At 44.0% G+C, this 10556-nt stretch overlaps 1 pseudogene; it reads right to left on the reverse strand.

Moving 5' to 3' along the window:
- Nucleotides 1–235: 235 nt before the first annotated feature.
- LOC133375722 (5S ribosomal RNA) lies at nucleotides 236–354 on the reverse strand (annotated as a pseudogene).
- Nucleotides 355–10556: the final 10202 nt, after the last annotated feature.

Here is a 10556-nt window from a genome sequence, read left to right on the forward strand (position 1 = left end):
ATATGCGAGAGTGGGGCAAGATGTGGAAGATCATCTACTGTAAACAATCAGGTTGCGATTTCCTGCAGTTGGCACTTTTGAGGATGATCAGATGGTTATATTATGTTTGTTGTTGTTATATGTCTTCAAGTTGATTACGACTTATGGTGACCATATGAATCATTTTATACACACACACACACAGGGTTTTCATGGTAAGAGATATTCAGAGGTGGTCTACTATTGCCTTCCTCTAAGCCTATGGCACCTGGTATTCCCAGGCGGTCTCCCATCCAAGTACTAACCAGGCCTGACCCTGCTTAGCTTCCGAGTTCAGACGAGATTGGGCATGTTCAGGGTAGAACGGCCGTAGTATGTTATGTTACAATACCTGAAAAGTTTAATTATATGGGAGTCTGGTTTACATAGTTTCACAATGGGTAAATGCTATTGATTGATATTTAGTGGTATTGCCCATTTTATAATGAATTTAAGATGTTATAATGTTAGTATTCTCAAAATAAATTGTTTCTTGGATTGTTATGTGTTGAAATGAAATATTACACCATTTACTGTGATGATGTATTGATATGTGTCTTTGTTGTTATGTTGCTAATCTGATGAGCTGCTTTGAGCACTTTATGTGGGAAAGTGGCATGCAAATTGAAGTTTGTTTATTTGTTTAAAAAAATGGAGGAACTTTAAGTGAACAGGGCCAAGGGAAAATGTGACAGGAGGGGCTTGGGTGGGTGGGTGTGTAGTTGTAAACACTCCCAGCATTCCCAATTTATAGAGGACAAAGGGAGAAAATCTATATCCAGTTTATGAACACTTGAAAGCATAGTTGGTGCTGCCAGTTCCATTGTTGATTACCCTAGTCACTTGTTTGGAGGAGATAGGGGGACTGATGCAAACATCCTCTACTTCAACAGTTGATTAATGTCATGAAAGTTGATAGTCCCATCTATTTGTTCAGCACCAAAGCTCCTAGGGTACAATAGCATGCATGGGGCTCTCTGCTGCAGGAAACCACCTTTGGATTACAGCCCAAATATTCTTATTTGAAAAGGAAATTGACAAAAACAAAGGGAGGGGATTTTATGTCTCTCTGTTGTGTTAAATTTTAACACCATAGACGTGGTATTTAGGCTTCCTTCCATCTCCAAATCTAGAAACCTTACAGTTTGCTCAGAACCTTAAATCACGTAAAACCTTACTATAATTAAATCCTGTGTAGTAAATAAAATTGCAGTGGAGTGATGATTAACTTAGTTTTAGGTGTGAGGAGAGAAAAGGATTTCATGGTAAAATTAAGATCCGTAATCAACTGTAATTATTTTGCAGGGAGAAGCTGTGATAGACACATACGAATGCCTGATGAGATGAACTTGTATTTTGTACTGGCATATCTGTGCCTGACTTAAAAAAGTATCACAGGAAGAACCTTAAGTCATGGATATATAATGTATACCTTGGAGTTTGACTCCCCCCAGTGATATTCTTCACATGATAATCCCAGTCATCATGTAACATCCTGATAATCTGACACTTCATAATGGAGTAGCTGTCAATCTGACAATGCAGAGGCATTAGCCATGAATGTGAGGAACACTTATACATGATTTATTATGATCATATTAAAGGCCCCTTAACTGTTCATGTGAACAGAGTCTTAGATTGGACCATGATTAAATATTAGGATAGGAGGTGGGAGGATCCTAACCAATCCAACATTGATTTCAAAACACTTATAAAATATAGTTAAGGCTGCAATTCTACATCCACTTTCCTGGGAGTAAGCACCACTGAAAACAACATGATCAAATTAATTTCACAGAATCTTAAGCAAAAGAATTCAAAGAAAACTCTAGTGAAATAGTTGACTGCCTATGGATACATTTTGGTAGCTTTGAAAAGCAGAAATTATCCACTTTGCTATTAACGTATATATCTGAGTTCCATCCACCCACACACCCTGGGGTACTTGTGGTGGTTTACAGGGAATGATATCTTCAGTTCAAACAGAAAGAAACTTCAAAATGATCACCTTGGCTATTCATTTATCTTGTTGAATTTCCCCACTGCCTTTCCACTCTGGGGCATTCAGAGTGACTTACACTGAATTATCTTTTTCCATTCAACAACAATCTACCCCACCCCCTTTTTAGCTGCCCCTCCTCCCCTACTCTGTGGAAGGGGCTTTTCTCTAAACTAATGGATGGGATAACTAGTATGCGTATGGAAATTGCTGACTAATGAGCTCATCAATCACCCTATCAGTGACAGGCAACATTTTTAACCATCTTATTTGAAAGGTACCTGTCATCATCAGAGATAGTGGACCCCTGCTTTGTTTTCCTTGGATACAGAGTGACCACACTGAGATTAGAGACCAAGGTAAATTCAGGTAAGACTCTACAAAGAAGAATGTCATGTTTCTTTCATGGTTGTAATGGGGAAGCCTAGCTGTGAGGAAATGAGCAAGGCAGAGGCAGAAATTTATTATTATATTTTAAAAGAATAGGGTCTCTTTGAACTGTAATGACCACCAGGACAACATCCCAGTAAGCAAAAGAGCAGAGATCCAACAGTGCCTACAGTTGTCCCATAGCAATGTTATCTTTGACCCAATAATTCAAACTTTTTCTATTTCACTCAAGCTATGAACATTCTCATCTGATAGATATGAAATCCTGATCATTATCATCAAATTGTTTATGGAGATAAGACCTATCCAAGCAGTAGGGGTGGGCAAGGAATTTGCTTCAGTTCAGCCGAATCTATCAAATTCACACTTTCTGAAACAATATGAGAACCAAACACAGCCTTTCTTCAAAATGTACACTGTGATGTTCCTATATTAATGTATATATGGTAAGTGTTAGTTGTTTAGAAGATACATGGTAAGTGGAGTGAAAGAGGGGGAGTGAATGGGCAGTAGAATGCGAGATGATTGGCTGAGTGTTTAAAATGGCTGAATGTATAAAAGGAAGAGTGAGAATGGAATCTGGTGGTGGTGGATGAGGTGAAACTGAGTGGGTTGCTTGGTGGGGTTTAGAGAGTTGTTTGCCAGGAGAGAGTGGAGAAGGAGGGGGGTGGAGTTCGGATTAGTATTGAGTAAAACCATATGCTTATGTGCCTTAAGAAGAAATCTTGTTAATCTTGTTAGCTTTGTTATTTTTAATAAATACTTAATTTGGTTTACCAAAGGCCTGATCCTTGGCTGGGGTTTCACAGACCAGAAGGGAGGGTAAGGTAATGACCAAGGCTGAAGGGGAACTGTAACAAATGGTGGCAGCGGTGAAGAGAATAACAATACCAGTATTCAGAGTCTCTGGGAATACTAGTATTAGGACGTGACTGGTGGTTGCCTAGCAGGGGGATCTGTTGAGATCTGTGCTAGAGCGGGGAGAGAAAAAATAAAATAAAGGACAGTCCAGACTGGTGGAGTCCCTGGTGGTGCCTAGTGACAGGCAGTAGCCACGCGCAGGTAGGAACCTGACAGGGAGAGCCAGGGAAGGGCGTCACATACACTTATTTGAATTTTGCAATGCAGTCTGCTAAACAACATTTACAATGTTTACAAAATGCATATTTTATGCAATAGTGTACATAAAAATGAAAATATAAGTGAAAATAACATACAAAAATGGCATTATATGACAAGAAATTGCTTGCAAAAATGGTTCATTAGTTAAAACTGCCTACAAAAATGAACTGAATTTAAGATTGGAAAAATGAAAAACAGAACTGAAACTAAAAGATCTTTCCATCCCTATCTAGCAGTGACCATAATTTCTAAGTCTAGTCTAGAGAGTACACTGCTATCCAATATCATACTAAAGAAAGACAATTAACCTTTCTATATACTCTGTCATGTTCAACCCTCCCAGTAAAGAAAAAGTCAAAATGGTTTATAGTCCAAACATCATCTGGCTAAAGAATGTATATATGAATAAAACAGTAGTTTTAAAGAATGGCGTTCCTGTTCAGGGGCGTGTTTGTCACAACCCAATATTAAGAGAAGACTCGGGAAGGTTCTCGAAATCTAGAGCCGTGTCACGTGGGCTGGATCTTCCAATCAGGTAGGGGCTTGAGCAGCAGTTATAAGGCTGCTCCTTCCCCCAAGTGTTTGCCTTTTTTGCCTTGCGGCACTTACCGATAGCATCGCTTGCTGGTGCTCCTTCAGCGTCCGTTTGGTGATCGTTTACATTGTTTCTTGCCTCATTCACTGTTCTTCATTGTTTGTTCTCGTCCCTGTGGTTCTCCATTCAATTGTTTTCTGTTAGTTCCCCTTCCCGCCGATCAGCTGGGCTGCGGGGGTCCGCCCGCGCGCGTGGTGGCTACTCGCCGGCTCGCCTGTTGCGTAATTTTTTGTTGAGTTCATTGGGGCTTTAAATGCTTATTGCGATCCTTCTGCATTGTGTGGTTTGCTATACGGGGGCCGTGGGAGGCTGAGTTCCTGGCAATTGCTCCTACCTCTTGGGATTGTTATAGTTAGTTTCGATTCTGTTCGATACGTCCCCCCCCTTTTTATTTGCCTAGTATTTGTGTTGTTAGCGTTATTTGTTGTTTGAGTGCTTTCCTGGTTTAATTCCTGACTTGATTGTTTGGGTTTCTTAAGTGTGGATAGTAGTTGCATCAATTGATTAAGGAGTCATTAATTTAATTTTTGTGTATATATAGGTTTTGTAAATTGATTCCTGTTATTCACCCCTTATTAACCCTCCCCTCTCCTTAACCTTTCCATTTTTCCTTTAACCCCCCTTTTAAAAATAATAATAATAATAATAAATTAATAAATATAAATAAAAATAGGGGTAAATATATTTTGTTATTGATTGTTTATTCCTTATTCTCAGTGTGGTTATTGTGGTTTCCTATTCGATATTTATTATTTTGTGCTTTTATATTGTTGTTTGAAGTTTTATCCTACTGTTTTGTATATTTCTGCTTGTTGTGATTTGTTATTGTGCTACTTTCACAATTGTTGTTCTTCGTTATTCTGTTCCTGGTTAAGTAGAGTATCACTATGCCACCCAGGAAGGTTCAGCAGAAGAAAGGTGTTAGGGTGGTGAAGCAGGCTTCCAAGCGCCCTCCACCACAGCAGCACCAGTCTTCCGACGAGGATGAGGACATGGGTACCGTTCAAGCATTGGTGGCTAGGGTGGAAGCTCTAGAGAGGGAGTGCAGGCAGCCAGTGGATGTGGAGGCAGGTCCAAGTTCTGCCCCTTCAGGTAAGAAATCATCTCGTTTGGCAGCCAAGAAGCCTAAGTCGCGTATTCTCGCTGATTTGGTTTCTAGGATCGGTGTTCTTGAGGCTGCTACACCTGTTGAGGAGCCCACTGTTCTGCTGCCTTCAGCTGGATCATCGGCGGGTCCATCTTCCGTGTCCTCGTCCATGCTTCCAGTTCCAGTGGCGGGGACACTTCAAGGGCAACCTTCCTTCCCTTCGACTGGCATCCCACCTATTCCTGCTGAAGCTTCCGGGTTTATCGTCCCACCGGTTGTTGCCTCTCCTGCTGTTTATACGGGTGAGCACATTGCACCACACCATCCTCACAACACGCAGGCGCATGCTCAAGGTGTTCTAACTCAAGCCCCTTCCATGGCTGGAGCACAGCTGGAAGGTGGTATTACGCAACCTTTTGTTTTTATGGGTGGAGTGTTAGTCCCGCAGCAGCCTCAGCTTCCATGGCCTGCTGCGGCTGAGACACCATGGCAGCCATCTGCTTCTTCTTCAAGCCAATCCCCTAATTTGTTGCCCCTTCCTCAGGGTGTATATCTGCAAGGCGATACCTCCCTTCCTTTGGGTGATCATTTATTGCTGGCAATGAAGGAAAAAATTTGGCGTGGAGAGTATATTGATTTGTTTACTCTTCTCTTTCATGAAAATGAGGTGAAACCTAAGGAAGGTCAAGAGATTAGGGAACGTGAGGCAGCCACAAAAAAGAGGGCTGACCGCATATGGCCTAATTGGCTAAACGCCTATACCATTTATATGGGCGTTATGTCTCAAGCTTATCCGTCTAGAGCCTTGTCTATGATAAAATACCAGGATATTATTCATCGTGCCTTTCATGAATTCTCTGGGACTGCTGGTTGCGGTACAATGAGAATTTCAGACAAAGGGCCGCTTTGGACCCTACCCTTCATTGGGACATAGAGCATGCGAGCCTGTGGCTGCGTTCTATGACCCCTGCCAGGCCCACTCTGGGCGATAGGGCTGATAGTGGGCACCTTTTGGCACGCGTGCAGACTTCCGCCTCTGGCCCTGGCCAAGGCGGGCACTGGGTTCAACCCCAGCAAGTCTATTGGGCATTCAACAGCGCCAGTAGATGCTTTAGGCGCCCCTGTCAGTTCCACCATGTCTGTGGGCTGTGTGGTGGCACCCACCCCAGTTCCTCTTGCCAGCGTGCACGTCAGGCTCAACAGGGTGCAGGGGAGCAACAACATCCGAAGCGAGGCTCTGGCAACAGTGGCGGTACGTCGCAAGGCCAGTAGCCCTATTAAGTTGATACCGCTTGCCGGTTTGTTGGTTGGTTACCCTGACAGGCGAGCTGCTAATTTCTTGTTGCAGGGTTTTTCAGAAGGTTTTTGCATCCCTTTTGAGGGTCCCAGGGTTGCTTCTTCTTCTGCCAATCAGCCCTCCCTTAGCTCTTGGTTTTGGCCAAACTCAATAAGGAGATTGCTGCCGACCGCATTTCAGGCCCCTTTGCCTTTCCTCCATTGGGAAATTTGAGAATTTCTCCTTTGGGTATTGTCCCTAAGAAGCAGCCTAGGGAATATTGCCTCATCCATAATTTGTCATTCCCGAAAGGTGCATCTGTGAATGATGGCATTTCTCGACTGTATGCATCGGTCAGGTATACATCTTTTGATGAGGCTGTCAGGATAGTCCGCAGGGCTGGTAGGGGTGCTTTAATGGCGAAGCGTGATATCAAATCCGCTTTTCGCCTCCTACCGGTACATCCTGCTGATGTTGATTTGCTAGGTTTCAAATTTCAGGGTCAATTTTATGTCGACAGGGCAATGCCTATGGGCTGTTCTGTGTCTTGTGCTGCTTTTGAAACTTTTAGCACTTTCCTAGAGTGGGCATTGCGAAGGAGGGCATCTTCTTCCTTCTCCGCCCACTATCTGGATGATTTTTTATTTGTAGGGCCAGCGGGTTCTTCGCATTGCCATTATTTGATGCAATCCTTTGCAGCTTTAACCACTGAGTTGGGCGTCCCTTTAGCTTCTGAAAAGTCGGAGGGCCCGTCCACTTCCCTTACTTTTTTAGGGATTCATTTGGATACCGTTGCTCAGTCTTCCAGTTTGCCTCAGGACAAGTTGCTTGCCCTGCGGCAACGACTTTGTACAGCACTCGCATTGAAGAAGGTTACATTGGCACAATTACAGGAGCTCGTAGGCCATTTAGTTTTCACTTCTAAAGTAATTTCCCCTGGCCATGTGTTCCTCAGGCGTCTCTGTGACGCGATGAAGGGAGTTCGCTCTCGTTTCCATTTCATTAGGATTTCGTCTGGGATGAGAGCGGATTTACGCATGTGGCTTGTTTTTTTGGAGGATTTTAATGGTCTCTCCTTTTGGCGCGAGGAATTGCTCTTAGAAGCTGAATTACAGGTACATTCTGACACTGCTGGCGGCTTAGGCTTCGGCGTTATTTTTAGATCCCAATGGTGTGCCGAGAGGTGGCCTGCCCAGTGGCGGGCCTTGGGCATTACGTCCGATATGACATTCTTAGAATTTTTTCCAATTGTGGTAGACGTTCATATATGGCCGTTGGCTTTTCAAAATCGCACCGTTCGTTTTTGGTGTGACAATTTGTCCACGGTGTGTGTCATTAACGCTCAGACATCTAAATCTCCTTGCGTTATGCACCTGGTGCGTGCTTTCGTCTTACAATGCTTGCGTTTTAATGTCCTATTCATTGCTCGACATGTTCCAGGTTTACAGAACTGTGTTGCTGATGCTCTTTCCTGCGTACAGATGGCGCGTTTTCGGGAGCTTGCACCTGGAGTAGCCCTGCACCCGGTTCCTGTCCCACCTTTCCTGTGGAGCCTTGGCAATTAGAAGTCGGGGCTGCTATTGCTTCTGCCCTTGCTCCCAGTACTCAAAAAGCATATCAGCGTTCTTTTGCGAAGTTCCAAGCTTTCTGTATCAGTACTGTTCTGCCTTTGGTGTGGCCTGTTCCTGCATTCCGCTCCCAGGCCCACTGACAGGAGGAGGCCAATCACGCCCGATGTCCTCCTCCAGATCCTGGCATTATTTCGCTCTTTATGCTCATCTCAGTATGAGTTGCACCTTTTCACCGCAGTAACTCTGATGATGTTCTATGGTGCTGTCCGCCCTAGTGAAGTATTAGTTCCTTCTAAACGCGATGTGTCCTATCGGGCCTTATGCTTTGGCGATTGCACGTTGGGTGCTGATTTTGTTAGGCTTTCCTTAAGAGTCTCTAAGACTGATCAGAGAGGCCGTGGTGCCGTTATTTCATTACACATTTGTCCGGTTTCCAAATTATGCCCTGTGTCAGCGATGCGTCAATTCTTGTCTATACATGCGTTGGGCCAGCGTTATCTCTTCATACATGCGGATGGCTCTGCCCTGAGTCAATTTCAATTTTGGGCCATTGTTCGTGTCGGTGCGTGCGTATAGAGATCATACAAGGAAGAAATCCAAGTGTCGCATAGAACAGTAAATAAGCCAGGCCAGGCAAGTTTCTTGTCAGCCAGATAAATCTTCTCCTGCACTGGCTTTGAAGTGTAAAATAAACTAGAGTTTGTGATTAGGCAATTAGACGCTCCGCTGTCGAGAAGCCACTTAGAGTTAATTAGTTTATTGTCCTCCTTAGTAACAAAGTTCACGCTTGTTCTCTGACTTCCAAAGTCCCTGTTATTTCTCTTCTTACTTAAACAATGTCTCTGTATATGTCCTCGGGACCCACAAAAGTAACATATTTTATTCTCTTGCCTGTTTCTTTGATATTGTTGTTGTTGTACAGCCACAGTCTCTTTTAACTCAGTTTTCTTACTTTCTTGTCTTCTATTCCATTCTTGTTGAAGTTTCTGTTCTACAAAGTCCAAATTTAGGTTTCCGTCTGGTAAACTTTCCAAGCTCGAGACCATTACATCCCATTTTTGATCAAATGAAGATAACAGTATATAGACCATCTGAATGTCACTATGATGCACTCCTCTATCTTGCAGCTCAGCATTTAATCTACGAAATTCAGCCAGATGCTCTGTCATAGTCACTTCATCTGTAAAACGCATCTGATAAAGTTTCCGTGCTAAACACAGCCTGCTCCCTGCAGTTTGCTACACATGAGCGGCCCTTAGCTTCTCCCACATTTGATTAGCTGTCGGCTCATAACTCACCAGCAACAGTTGAGAATCAGACAGCCCCAGAGTAATAAAAGCCTTCACTTTCTCGTCTTTCTTCAACCACGCTGCTGAAGGAGCTGCCGGAGGGGGTTTTTCTATGACATCATTCAAATCTTCTTTAATCAGAACTGCTCTCATTCTCCATTTCCAGCTGGAGTAGTTTACAGCATTCAGCCTCTCCATCGGCATCCCGGATGACAGGTTTACAGCCATGTTGTCCACTCTTACTTGCCTCTTTCTTGCACTTTGTTTTTCTCTCAGCAACAACGTCACGTCAACGACTCTCGAACCCATTACCTTGTATGATAAGCTGGGCCCATAACCCCTGTCGGTGCGTGCGTATAGAGATCATACAAGGAAGAAATCCAAGTGTCGCATAAAACAGTAAATAAGCCAGGCCAGGCAAGTTTCTTGTAAGAGTCTTTACTTAGCATAAGACATTAGACACAGTTCTCTCCACAAACGACTTTTCCCCCACACAGAGCTTCTGCAAGAATCCCTTCTTATCTGCTTGCCAGCCAGCTGCTGGCCTTGGCAAACCTGGCGCTCTGTTCTTCCAGCTTAACCCTTCTGCTTCAGGTTTCACTCTCTCCACTAAAAACCCTGTCTGTGAGTCTCACAGCATGCTTCACTGACCAACAGTTCGGCGGGCCTTGTTGGCCAGTGGTTGCGATGCAGGAGTCTATGGGCTGCATTCTTTTCGGATTGGGGCGGCCACGGCCGCAGCCCTCGTGGGCATGAGCGTTAGCGATATACAGGCAATTGGTAGGTGGCGTTCTCCGGCTTTCAAGTCGTATGTTAGGTATTGAATTTAAGTAATTGTTTATCTTGTTTTCTTTAGGTGTGTTAAGCCTTCCAGTTCCTGCAAGGATCGTACTGTGTGGCCATTCTATCCTGTTTTGGGCACACCGGAGGGCCTCTTCGACGGTTTCTGGCATGCAGCTGCAGCTTTCCGCCTGGGCTACAGTCACCTGGGAGGCACCGAGGGGCATGTTGTGGGATGCGTTTATGCCTTTTATATGCCGAATTATGTCTTCGGCTAAGCGACCTCATGTTCTGTTGATCCATTTAGGGGAAAATGACTTGGTGCAGCGGCCTGGTATGGATTTGCTGCTCAAGGTCACTCGCGATCTTATGTGGCTTATTCGTTCTTACCCCGATCTCATATCAGTGTGGTCTGACATGCTTGTGAGA

Source organism: Rhineura floridana, chromosome 1 (assembly GCF_030035675.1).
Source record: "Rhineura floridana isolate rRhiFlo1 chromosome 1, rRhiFlo1.hap2, whole genome shotgun sequence".
NCBI lineage: Eukaryota > Metazoa > Chordata > Lepidosauria > Squamata > Rhineuridae > Rhineura > Rhineura floridana.